At 41.0% G+C, this 14,058-nt stretch overlaps 2 non-coding genes across 2 annotated transcripts; both read right to left on the bottom strand.

Moving 5' to 3' along the window:
- Positions 1-2,608: 2,608 nt before the first annotated feature.
- TRNAH-GUG (transfer RNA histidin (anticodon GUG)) lies at positions 2,609-2,680 on the bottom strand. The gene has a single exon. It is a non-coding gene; the product is annotated as a tRNA-His (tRNA).
- A 3,839-nt stretch (positions 2,681-6,519) lies between these two features.
- Positions 6,520-6,591, bottom strand: TRNAH-GUG (transfer RNA histidin (anticodon GUG)). Its single transcript has one exon. It is a non-coding gene; the product is annotated as a tRNA-His (tRNA).
- Positions 6,592-14,058: the final 7,467 nt, after the last annotated feature.

Here is a 14,058-nt window from a genome sequence, read left to right as displayed (position 1 = left end):
CTAACCTTTGCAGGATGATGGGACAATGAGATCTCTAATTTTAATTTCAACAAATCTTATACAAATGTTAAGATAATTTAAATTGGTCCACTGAATTAAATTCCAAATCAAAATGCCATGATTATTAAGTTTATGAAATGGAAACACTTCTGAATCTAGACCAGGGGTGGGCAAACTTTTTGGCCTGAGGGCCACACTGGGGTTGCAAAACTGTATGGGGGGCCAGGATGGGAAGGCAGTGCCTCCCCAAACAGCCTGGCCCCCCACCCCCTATCCACGCCCTCTCTCTTCCTGCCCCCTGACTGCCCCCCTCAGAATCTCTGACCCATCCAACCCCTCCCCCGGCTCCTTGTCCCCTAACCACCCCTTCTTGGGACCCCCCACCCCAACTGCCCCTGGAATCCTGCAGTGCTGCTATCAGTCATCCCAGGGTCACAAGTGCATGGGCTCTGTTTCTGTCACAAAGCTATTATGGATTCAGTCATCTATTTATGATAGAACTGCAGGGGGAATTTTGTATATATTTTTTTTTAAATTGTAAAGTAAATGAATAACATCTTACCATGGAATTGTAGAGAAAATGCCTAAATTATTTAGCTGCAGTGATGCTAAGAAAAACCTAGTGCATGCTGTGAACTTCTCTTTTGAAAACTGGCCTTTTTTTAAAAAGAAAAAAACATATTAAGACTGCTTTAAATTGGTCTTGTGTAAGAACTAAACTTGAATTAAAGGTGATTACAAAAGACCTCTGTAACAATTGCTATAAATAGGGTGGATTTTTCCCCATGGACAAAAGTTATAAAACCCCAAATGAATTTGTGATGGACTGCTTTGTTCTGACTTATTCAGTGTCTGTCCTTTCCATTTCTTTATTTGCTCAGAGTTACAGGTTCAGTGGGATTAAATACTACCTACTGGACTTCATGGCCAGGGCGTTTCTCACATTTAATAATGTGTCCAAGATTATCCTGGAACTGGTTTTCTCATTTTTCTTGCTGAATCCAATCTCTGCTGGACCTGACACCTGGAGAGGGGTGAACTCTGTTCCATCCAAGAACCAGAAAGCCATGCATTTTGCTTTCCAATCAAGCTCTCCTGACCTCAGAAGGACCAGAGATTCTGTTTGTTTAGGAAAAAAGCCATGACTCTAGTCTGAGCTGTCAAAAATTTACAGCCATTTACTTTCTGTCTTCCCATAAAGGAGCATTCTTCGCCTCTTTCTTTCTTTCTTTCTTTTCTGCCTTGTTTGTCTGCAGCTATCTTTGCACTACAGACTACTGTTGGCATACCTATGTCAGTTGGGGTATGAAGAGATGTGATCCCTGTCCAACATAGCTGGGCCATCAGAAGTCTGTGTCATAGACGCAGTTATAACAGCAAAACTTGTTTCACTTTGGGCAGGGGCTGTACAAAGCACAGCTCTGCTGGGATAGTTGCAGCCACACTAGGAGCACTTTGCTGGTGTAAAATACCAGTGGTAAATTGTTCCTAGCGTAGACATGGCCTATGTGTCTTTGGTTTGGAGAAATCCCTTTAACAAAACGAAATGGCTCGTGATTGAGCCTGTGCCTTTGTTTTTTAACTCATTTATTATTTTGTATCTTATCACAGAGTTAGAATGGGTTTTGTAACCTAAAGTTAATAAAGACAGAAGAAGGTTTTAAACACCCTAGATATTATTAAGAAATTAAATTGTTCCATCAATTGGTCCTTTCTTCCCCGCCCCCTCAAAAAGAACATTTTATTTTAGCACTATCCAAGATCATTTCCTAATGACTTTCTGCTTCCCCCTCCCCATTAGGTTTCTAGTGAGCCCAACCCTGGACATACTAGCAGATCAGTCCTCCTGCCTCCACTCTCCCACAAAAATGGAGTCAAATCTGCAGGGCAGCAGGGAAGAAGAATGGGCATCATTTTTCTCTTTCTCCCCCAGCTGTCAATACCCTCCTCTCCACACCTCCCTGCCCCCCCACTAAAACTGTACTTTATTTCCCACAGCCTATCACTTATTTTAGAACCAAATGTGCCTGTGTCACACACAGACCTGGTGTTTTGCATTTATTGCTGTCAGTTATTGACCTCATAAATGGCTCATTCTTGGAGGTGCTGGCATTCCTTATGCTAAAGGAATGAATCACACAATTTCAGGCATCCTTTGCTGCTTTTCCTGTTGTGTCCTTCTGGGATTTTCTTTTGTGGTGGTGGAATTTCCAGAGAGAGAGACTGCAGAAAGAAAATCATATCTTCACCGGGAAAGAGAGAGGTATGTTAAAACCCTTCCAGAATGGAGTCAATTAAATACTGCACCAAGGTTACAGGACATAGAAGTTGTTCAAAATGACAAAAAGAAAGGGATAAGGCAAATATGGTGCAAAGAGATTCAGTTCCCTCCTCTGGTAATGAGCTAATTGCAATTGTGTTCAACTGCCTCTTCCTTACATTTTGCTGTGCTTTAGGGAATAACTAGATGCAATTATTTTGGGCTGGCTGAATTGCTGCTGACCAAGCATTCATATGTAGTTAGCCTTGTGTTAAAGGAAAGCCTTTGGAAAGGGAATAGATATTAACAAACAAAACAAAAATCCCACACACCACATCACCCTCCTCCTGCCGTGACTCGGAGTCGAACCGAGGTTGCTGCGGCCACAACACAGAGTACTAACCACTATACGATCACGGCAAGCTAGTGTGATTGGCAGGGTATAGACTGTCCTCTAGTAGAGCTGTGACAGTACTGCTACCAAGTGAGAATAGGTTGCAATGATTCATGTGACTGTCTGTGCCCCCAGGCAGTACTAAATTGAGGAAAGATTTAAGTTCTGAACAATGGAAACACAAGAAAATTCTTATTTCTCCCCACCACTGTGCATAATAAGAAAAACAGAAAAAGATTTCCTATACCACAATGTAGAACTTAAAAAAAAAATCTATTTTCAAATTACTGGTTCAACAGAATGTGTGTGTGTGGTGGTGGTGAGGGTGTTGTTTCTGGTTTTCAGAACTGGAAGCTTTTGTTTTAAGTAGCTAGTGTACATTTCTTTTTCCTGAGACAGTCTCTAAAACACATTTGAAATAGGGTTTGGATTGGAAGTCTAGTTTTTAAAACTAGCCTCAGCTATCCTTTCATGGAAAGAAGGGGGATTGATATTACACAACAACAAAAATGTAGACATTTTGTTTGAACACCCACCCCCATTATGATATTGCCCAGTATTGCCAACTGCACACATTCAAAAATCATGAATCAAGCCCCAAAAAACTATGGCAGTGGTTAACAAAACCCCCCCACAATTCATAAGATTTTAAAAAAATAACAAATGTGAAGTTCTTTTTATTTGCCTGGTGGTGTTAAGAGCATTTAGAGCTCACACTTTCAAGCTTTTCTCTGCAACCAGGAGGAAGAGAAATATACTTGTTTTAAAAAGCTGAGATTCTCAGGTTATCATTAAATTTATTTATTTATTAGTAGTATTGTGGTAGTCCTGGTAACTCAGGTCATGGACCAGGACCTAATTGTGCAACATGCTATACAAACATAGAACAAAAAGACAGCCTCTGCCTCCCAAGAGACAACAGGAGAATATGGACCAAGGGAAACAGTGAGACAAGGTTGGTCAGTATGATAGGCAGTGGTTTTGGCATACCAGCTGCCTAACTTGTCAACTTTTTTGTAGATCTCACAGCAATAGAGAGTTCAAAGAAGGATTTTTAGGGAAAGTGACTTTAAAGCAAGTAGCATTGTTGGGTTGAGAATTTGCAGTCAGCAAATCACTGAGACAATGATGTTTGAATGCTGATAAAAGCAACAGTTTGCTACTAATATTTTGTTAAATGAGGATCTGCACAAATCTCCATTGTGTTATACTGTGCATTTAGAATATTTTCACCTACACTAATTTCTACATGTAAATCAACTGGGCTAAATCCTCTCTTTTGCTTTGGAACACAGAGAACAGATTTTTTTCATTAATTACTGAAACACACACAAGTACCTTTGTAAGAGATATTGTGAAAAGAATGAGACTCAGCTTATGTTTTTGCAGAAGAACAGGATCTCCCTGTATTTACATAAGAAAAATCTTAGGAAGGTAAAAGGGTCAGTGGGCCCATTAACCAGTCCACCTTGTTTTTCTTCTGCCACTTCCCTTCATACATCATTGTCCTCCTCACAGAAGTTCTCTTGAGAATTCATTAGTTTTAGTTGTTGTAATGTTTCTTCTGGGTAATCCATTTTATATTTATAGAGCCAGCTCTAAGTGCAGCATGGGCCCATAACAGAGCCAGTTATGGCTGCCTAATTCTCAAGTTGCCACAACTACAGCTCCAACATAAGTTAGAGCAGCATTTAGGCATCTCTAACTTTTGAGAGCTAGCTACAGCCCTTATGTGATCATGCTCCAGCAGAGAATTACCATAGAGGACTGCCAGAATAATATAGCAGACAGCACACAATGTATTCTCTTTTTGTAACTCATACATTTAAGAAGACTATTTAGCAGTTACATAGTGCTTTCCATCTGGAAGGCCTGTACAAGAATGGGAGGGCATTTTACAGAGAGGGAAACTGAGGCACAGAAGTGACATGCCAAAGCGCTCTCAGTGAGAAATAGAGGCGTGAGAAAGGTGAAATATGTATGTCTCTGAAGGGTAGAAGTGCTTTATTGAGGTAGACTGCAGTATTACTTCACTTATGGAATTCAGTCAATTAAGGGAATTTGTTCAGTAAATGTACTTTAAATTTATATTTAATATGCAGAGGCATTCACAACAGGGTGTCCATAAAAATTATATTTACTACAACAATCACCACACAGTAGCATAGGAGAAAGGGTGATCTCCGATAACTGTTATAGACTTTAGTTCAGGAATGTATCAGTGTGGCCTAGAGGCTAGAGCGCTGGAATAGGACTCAGGAAACTAGCCAGCTGGGTGACATGGGCAAACCACTTCACCTCTCTGAACTTCAGTTTTCCAACTGGATAATGATACTACTTCCTTTGTAAAGCACTATATAAGTGATAGATATTATTATCATTTAACACATACTCTACTTATGTCCCATTTAGATCAATGAGACTTAAGCACTGTCTTGAATCAAGGCCATAGTTAACTTTATGCTTTAAGGGCTTGTCTATGCATGGAATTGTTTCTGATTAGCTCCATTTGTGGACACTCTTATTCTGGATTAAGAGCGTCCACACATGGAGTTAATCAGAAACAACTTCATGTGTACAGAAGCACTCACAAAATGCAAGACTCATGTGACCTTCTCTCCATATCATTGAAAGCGACAGGGAAATAAGGAATTCACATACATAATTGTTTTTATAATATTGACAAAGGATTTGTGGCGGACTTCAGAACCCATGACTCCACTTTATTTCCCAGATGACATCACAAGCAACAACAGGAGTGGGAGAAGACTCTGATTAAAGTGCACTGAGACTTGACACATGTAAATAACATTGTTCAAGCACAGAACTCATCTTTATTTCACATTATTTTTCAGAGTGCTGCTCACAATTTCAGGAAACTTACTTCCCAGAACAGCTTGCAACTAAAAAGGGCACAGCATATAAACTCTCTGAAAGTTTTTACTGAAAAATTTCAGGAAGCCTGTATTTCATGTGGGGCTTTGGAAAACACAGGATCATAGAACTCACTCAAAATGTGTGTCTGTCAAGCCCCCTGTCTCTCCAGTATATATCCACAGGTAGAAGACAGATAGTAAACCAAATACAAACAAGTAATCATAAAAGTACTTGCTCTTAGTCTTACTTCTGATACACTTAAAAAACAGTAACCAGAGATTCCATAAAATGGCATCTAAATGTTCTAACTCCTTAGCAATAAGCCGTCATTCATTTAGTTATATGGTATGTATATGATTTATTACTTGAATTACTGTTATTTGCTATAGTGTAATTTATAAGATCCAAATGCCCCTTTTAGAGGTCTTCTTTCGAAGAACCAGTGTTCTTGTATGAGACAATGATGAAGAAAGTAAAATTACACTCACTGCTTATCACAGAGACAAAGGGTTTCCTGGAATCACTGATGAAGGACAGTTAATTTTGTCTGTCACTCAGGAAAAACCTCCTGGTAACAACAATTCATGCTTGATTAAGCAAGTTTTTCACATCTATTGCTGTCATATTTTCAAGTAATTCAGAGTTGTTGCTTTATTATTATACACTCCTGCCAAAGATCAAAAATAAGTAGACTTCATGAGCTTGTTCAGTCCAGACCTAAAGTAGCTGTAATTACTAAAAATTACATGCTCACTACGCCATAATGTGCATCACATTATCCATAAACACATGTTTAAAAAAAAAAAAAAAAAACCACAACAAAAACTCAACAGCCCACACACTTGCAAGAGGCTTATTGAACTAAAACGTACCTTGTGGCTATAGATAAAATTTACAAGTCAGCCTTATAAAAGTTACAGGATTTCTAATTGCTTGTTCATGTATTACTGGGTTTCACCAATATTTTAAAAAAACACATTTCCCTTCCTGCCGTGACTCGGATTCGAACCGAGGTTGCTGCGGCCACAACGCAGAGTACTAACCACTATACGATCACGGCAAGCTATCGGAGAATTGCAAACGTGGCTTGCTTTTTTCCTTCTTCTACTGTTGACGTCAAAAGGAATAGCGCCACCTGCCGTCCGCCCTGCGCTTTTCAAATCAGCTAAGCCACAGCTGGCTAAAATATTTTTATAAGCCAGTAATCACACACCGCAATCTGCTCGCGTCTGCTCCTGCGCTGAATTCTACTTTCTATACTAACTTATGGCTTATCAACCTGGGGGTCATGATCACCCAGTGGGCCAGGAGTCAGTTCAGGAAGGTCATAAAAGCCCGCCCCATCCTTGACGGCAATCCCACAACTTTTCTCTTTTGTAACATAGGGTCACGGGACAGCACTTATTTAGGTACAGAAGCCGCACCCATTTCTTTGCCAACAAGATGCGAAAAGACATTGGCTTAACAAAAAACGAGCACCAGTCATTTCACTATTCCACAGGGGTAGTATTTTGAATGTTCTTGCCAAGAATTTTTCTCCACTGTACCATGCACTGAACTCATGCCCCAATTGCCTTTCCTGTCGTCAGTCACCAATGCCCAGGTCGCACTGGACTGCCCACGGAGTGTCTATCGATTAAAGGCAACGATCAAGTAATACTGAATTATACTCCGGTGCATGCTACTGAGCCAAACGCTGAAAACCACCTGTCTTTTTATCTCGAGATCTGCAGATCTCAAACTAATGAGCCTAAACAACGTTCGGATATCCAAACATCACGGGAACACTCTTAAAAAAAATAGCTTCCTACTATCTTAAATCATATTTAAGCCTGACAAACATTACAATGTGTTATCATAACAACTCCTCTGGGAAGGTTGCACTGGAAATAGCTAAGAGAATATGGGGTTGCTGGCACTGAGGATAGAATAGTGGAGGCCCAATCTATTACAGAGGCGTGCATCGTGGGCTCTGTGCAGAGCGCTAAGTAGGGGGCAATGCAGAGCATCACTATGCCTGGGAGAGCATCCCTTACTATGCCTGGTGAGATTATATACAAATACAACAGGCATGATCTTTAAAAAACAAACAAGATGAACACAAATGCAGTAGATAGCAAAATGATGAAAATAAAGTATCAGAGGGGCAGCCCTGTTGGATCGTTGTTTTTCTGGATACAGCAGAGAATCCTGTGGCACCTTATAGACTAACAGACGTTTTGGAGCGTGAGCTTTCGTGGGTGAATTCACGAAAGCTCACGCTCCAAAACGTCTGTTAGTCTATAAGGTGCCACAGGATTCTCTGCTGCTTTTACAGATCCAGACTAACACGGCTACCCCTCTGATAGTCTGTATCCAGAAAGTATCTGAAGAAGTGGGTTTTTTACCCATGAAAGCTTATAACCAAATAAATCTACACTAGTGTGAGTGTAGTGAGAGTGGCAGCACTGGGAGAGAGCTCTCTCCCAGCGCTGCACGTAAACCACATCCCTTACAGATGTAGAGTGCAGCGCTGGGAGCCATGCTCCCAGCGCTGCCGCCCTGATTACACTGACACTTGACAGCGCTGTATCTTGCAGCGCTCAGGGGGGTGTTTTTTTCACACCCCTGAGCATAAGTTGCAGTGTGTAAGGTTGCCATGTAGCCAAGGCCTGGCTTGGCTACACTGGAAATGCACGGCTGGGAGTTACAGCTGTGGTCGTACAGCTGTGTAGGAACAGCGCTGCAGTGTGGCACACACTGACAGCTACCAGCGCTGCAGTGTGGCCACATTGCAGCGCTGTTGGGAGTGGTGCATTGTGGGCAGTTATCCAGCGTTCAAGTGGCTGCAACATGCTTTCAAAAGAGGGGGGTGGGGTGGAGTGTGACAGGGAGCGTGGGGGAGACAGAAAGAGTGATTTTTTGGAGCAGACACGTGGACAGCTCCTGCCTTGCAAATTCTGGCCATTTCCCGACCCTCTCTCAATCACTCTTCATGCAAAAAGGCTTCGACCAGATAAGCAGCTTCACGACGACTCCTCCCCCCCGCCGTGCTGTTTCTCTTCCTCAGGCAACCACTAGCAGCGTTCTCGACTCCCTGCCTTGCAAGTTCTAGGATGGAAGATACACAACAGCTACCTTCAATCATTTTAAAAGTTTGACCCTCCCCCATCCTCTCTTATTCATATATGCAAATGTATGCACTCCTAAATAGCCTCAGACCACACAAGCAGCTGCTCAACACGGACTCCCCTCCCCCCAAACAAACAGCTGTGAACTTCCAAACAATTCCCCTGCCTGGCTCGCTCGCTGGCTGGAGCAAAGAGCACTGGTTTGTTTTTAAGAGTTCGTTCAGCCATTCTTCCGGTTTTGTGGACAGGATATCTGGGATACCTCTTAATACCCTGGAGCCAATAACAGTGCTGTTGGTGTCCACACCTGATGAGCAGTGCTGCATCACCAGCGCCGGATCGCTACACCCAGTCAACCATGGTGTACAGCCAGCGCTGCAGCCAGGGAGTTGCAGCGCTGGCTGGGCTTTGTAAGTGTGTACACAGAGTGAGTTGCAGCGCTGTAACCCCTTCACCAGCGCTGCAACTCTCCTGTGTAGCCAAGCCCTTAGTCTTTAAGGTGCCACCAGATTCCTCATCGTTTTTATGAAAATAAAAAGTTACTATTACTAAAGTCTCAAATGTGAAGTTTTGTACATGCTGAATATTACAAACTCTTGTTTGCTCAGTGACCTATTAAGGATCATTGATCTTCAGCAAAGTCCTGCAAACTTTACTCAGGCATGGAAGATCATGGAAATTTAGCCCAAGTAAAGAGAAAAATTCTAAACCCTTACAGCCTCCTAACATGCAAATACTGCTCATCATTCATCAGTAATGTAAAATGGTACAACCCCCTTCCCTGTCCCCAAGGCCTGCTGAATGAGACCTTTAAACTTCAGACCTTAAAAGTTCAAACCTTCTAACTGGAGTATTTTAATGTGGACTGAGCACCTTGTTGGGGAGAGCTGGGTTCTGGGATATGATTCAAGCCTAATGAAGTCAATAGCAGTCTTTCCATTGATTTCAGTCGACTTTGTAACAGGTCTCTAGTTCGGATTCTACTATTAACTCACCATGTGACCTTAAGCAGTCACTTAACTTGTGTCTACCTGGCTAATGGGGATAATGATACCCACTCATCAGCGAAAACTATTCAATATCTACAGATGAAAAGATCGAGATGAATGGTAAGTATTATTACTAGTATAGGAAACACAACTCTGCTAGAGCTCAGTATGTCTGGAGTTCTGCTCATGCTGCCTGCAGAGAGGAAGCCTGCACCAACTGAGTGCTTATCTTAATAAAGAGAGAATTTATAAGCAGCAGAAAAAAATGGCTTCAGGCTATTTATTAACACGTAAATGAAATATTTTTAGCTGTAGTAATAGTAAAAAATATTAATTCAAATGGTTTCTAAGGGAAACATTGAAAAATATACTGAAACAATTCTGCTTCTACCCTGTCTTCCCCTATATTCTCTTCCTTCATTCTGTATTATTAATCAAGACATTTAGATAACAAACAGGGACTCTCTTCCCCCACAATTCATCTGCTTCTGTAGCATATTCCTCTTTTGAAGGCACAGGGACTAATCACTGTGTCTATTTCTAGCAACAGAAGGATAGAAGACTCATACAGGCCAGAAGTGGCTAGTCAGGAGAGGAGCATAGGCCTTATCTACAATGGAAAATGTACCCACCCAACAGCAGCATTTAAGTATGGGTTCTGAAATGGTGCTAAACGTGATTTGATCTGGTCTACATTTATAGTTAAACCAACATTCAATTCTAGTTTATCTACATCAGCAATAATTTTCTTTCAGTGAGGATAAATGGCATTGTCCCCTTCTAACCCACAGAAATCTCTGCAAGACTATACAAGGCAGAGGAGACTCAAATGCCGTATCTTCTATATTTATATATTGCCATATAGATCCATGGCACTCACTAAACACCACAAACTATAAACAATGTGTGCCAAATGCTTTAAGGGACAGTCCTGCATTGGGAGCAGTGTGGGGCACCCTCCTCCAGTGGGTTTTCTAGCAGCCATTGAACCTTATACGGGCACAATGCCCCCCAGGTTCCAAGAGAAACATGGCCATTTGCAATCAGCCCACACATTCCCTCTGAATTACATCCTATTATTCCTTGTACAGTCTTTATATCTGTGCAAAGTGCTACCAAACCTGAACTCTCCATGTGCACCATGATGATTTCACACCTGTGCAAATGACTGCACAAGGCTCAAGTCTCCCCAGCTCCTAATTATTTTGTTAACTCCATTTTGTTCCTCCATTTTCACAATCTTTCTAGTTGCCTAGCATGAATATGATGCTGCATATGAGTTTTCATCAGATCCATGTAGCAAAGAACTCTCTACTTTTCTGCTTAGGTTTTAATTAAAAAACAACAGGGTCCATATATTCAGCTACAACTTTTTTTCTTAAGCACATAAAACATACAAAAGAACAAAACTCACAGTCTAGCTGAAATCCCCCAAAGAGTCTGAGTTCCTATTGCCTTCTACACTTGGTGTAGTCATTGACACTTGTGTAAAGTGGGTTTCAAACACTGCAACCTGTGATAAGTGAATGCAGAATTCTGGTTTGCTAGCATTTTACACCCACTTTATGCAAGGTGAAAGGCAATAAGGAAATCAGGCCTTGATTCAAGGAGGCTGTGGGCTTAATCTACACTCTGGCAAACTCCCAAATGTCTGTATAGTAAGGTAAACTACTTTCCATTATCTGATGCCTCTGGTATGCAGCCCAAATCTGTGCTAGTGATTGTCTTGTCAGTTTGCACTGCAAATTCATATCTCATTTGCAGTTCCAGTCATCCAGAGTTTCTTTGCAGTCCTGCATCCTGCCAAATTCTCCATCCCACTGTATATGCATATGGATTATTTCCCCTCATGATTTACGAATGCCTGCGATTAGCAAGTTATCTGCACATTTCACTAACATGTTGCATGGACACTGTTCCAGGTCACTACTAAAGATGTTAAAAGAAAATCCAAGCCCTGAAGTACCCCTGTAAACATCCCCCCACACCCCAATTTAATACATTGCAGTTATTAACATCTTTCTTTCACATTCCTTCAGCCAGATTCCAAGCCATGTGTCAGTGTTTAGATTACATTACATTGATATCTATATATGCAAAGAGATTTATGATATAGCACCTTTCATCCGGAAAGACCTCAAATGGCTGAAATTGGGTTCCACAAACACTTATTCACGAGCAAAATAATTTTATCTGTGGGCTTGGGCATTAAAATTACATGCAAACTGTCCAAAGGGATCACTCCTTTCACACTGGGGTAGAATGACTGCTATTTAATAGCACTCAGCAGCAATGCTCATTGTAGGACAGGAAATGATGAATACTGTATCAAGATGAAACTGGGAGGAGTGGAGGAGGGATTTAGGTGCAGAAGACTGAATGTAATTACTTACATTGGAATAGGATCAAAACACTGGCTACAATCTCTGCTTTAACAAAATGTGCCAATGTATTTTACTGATCACAAATATTTCACATTTCATTAAAAACATAACCCACTAATAAGATGGGTCATGGGTTCAGTACTTATAAGGAAAGACTCCCATGCAAGTAATAACCCTGCTTGACCTTGCTTAGCATGCAAAATCTGACAGAATCATAACACAAAGTCATATATATGCATGTATTTTTTTTATTCTTCCATATTGGTCCCCTGTCATCTCCATTCATTATGATGGTTTGCTGTCCCCACCCAAACATAACAGAGAAGAGGTTGGGCATGATATTTTTACCTGCCTTGCAGGGCTTGTATGGAAGAGGAGTCGAATATGCAGCAATACTGCATATCAGCATAGCTCCAAAATCTATACTTTCTTTAAATGAAAAAATCTCTAGCCCTTATGATTGTGAAGAAAACCTTAAAAATATGAACATTGCATAATTAATGCAGCATTATGCCAGAGTTTGCAGAGAGCCTGAGACAATAGCTCTGAAATAGTGAATTGCCCCATTCATATCAGTGAAATATTAACTCAGATGCCAAATAATGATGTTTTAAATGTTGCAAACATTAATGATTTCACTTCTGATTAAAGCATGTAAGAAAGAAAAGGGAGGGTCATGATCTCATAATCTACTTTGAGCAATCTCTACTCTACACGTCATTTTTATGTACTTGCAAGAGCATCATCACATTTTTTCCACACCAGTCAAGAAGACATACTTATATTTTGAAAACCTCTACATTGTGAGTGGCATCTGATTTTGGCATCTCAAGTCGTTGGAGCTTAGGCTGCGGCCAGAGTTTGGAAGAGTACCTCTATCTTTATTTTTACTTTTATCGTTTCAACCTGTTCCCTCTCCACAGTCATCCTTAAAACATGAAGGCAAAATCACACATATTATTCACATAAAATGCATATTATGGAATTGGATAGTAAAAATTAGCATTGTGACTTGCCTGAAGTAGAGCCAAAATTAGTACGTGGACCTCCCAAACAAAACCCCAAGTGATGCTGTCACTTGTTTGGGTTTTACCCTATAGGCCCAGCCAGGCCAACAAGCCAGGTTGAAGCATCACTACAGTGAGGGAGGAGAGGTCAAAAGTACAATGTCGGCTAAGGAGAGAAAAATCAGGAGATACCAAGAACATTTTCAGGTAAACAGAGACCAAAACCTGCTATCTCTAACTCAGGCAAAATTCCCATTCAAGTCACTCCAAATTTTTTCTTGAATAAAGACAGCAAGATTTATCCCTGGGTTGGAACATTCCTTCTTTAATTAACCATCTCTTTTGCACTGCCAAACTATAAAACATTCCCTATCATTCCAATACACTTACATTTTGTTGTTCATCTTACTTATACAGATAAATATACTGCTGTAGGTTTTTTTCTTAAAATTCCTTCAAGCTCTTGTTGCCTTCAAGGACTAAAGGATTGGGCCCCTGATGTCCTCTCCTTTGTCTAGGCTTCATTTTGTGTATTGCTTCTTTTGTATTTCCATTACCCCTATTAATTATGCCCTCTTGTAAATCAGTATATGTTTGCATTTAGTTAAAAATCTAGGGGACGTAGAAAGAACACTCACATTGTTATATAGATTGACCTTTCTTAAAATTTCAATTGGCTTTTATACAGTGCACCTACTCATATGTACTGACCCAAATCTATCAAAAATGGGCCAAATTAGGCCCATGCTCACTTTTGCTGGCACAGTCCAAAGGTGGCTGGTGCTGGCCTGGAATGTGGGGGGGAGCGGTTTGCTAGCACCTGCAGATAAGTTTACTACTGTTTGCACCAGTGGAAATCCTGACCAAGGGCAGGCAGCAATACTGAAAATGGTTGAACTGTTGGTGCAGATGGGGGAAAACCTGTTTCAGCACCACAACAGATGATCATGATGGTCCCTTCCAGCCTTAAAGTCTAAGAGAGGGGTATACATAGGCATGGGAACTAGAGGTGCAGGGGGTGCTGCAGCACCCCAGGT

Source organism: Chelonoidis abingdonii, chromosome 6 (genome assembly GCF_003597395.2).
Source record: "Chelonoidis abingdonii isolate Lonesome George chromosome 6, CheloAbing_2.0, whole genome shotgun sequence".
NCBI classification, from domain to species: domain Eukaryota; kingdom Metazoa; phylum Chordata; order Testudines; family Testudinidae; genus Chelonoidis; species Chelonoidis abingdonii.
The sequence above is the reverse complement of the archived record's forward strand: the minus strand, read 5'-3'. Positions and strand labels throughout refer to the sequence as shown.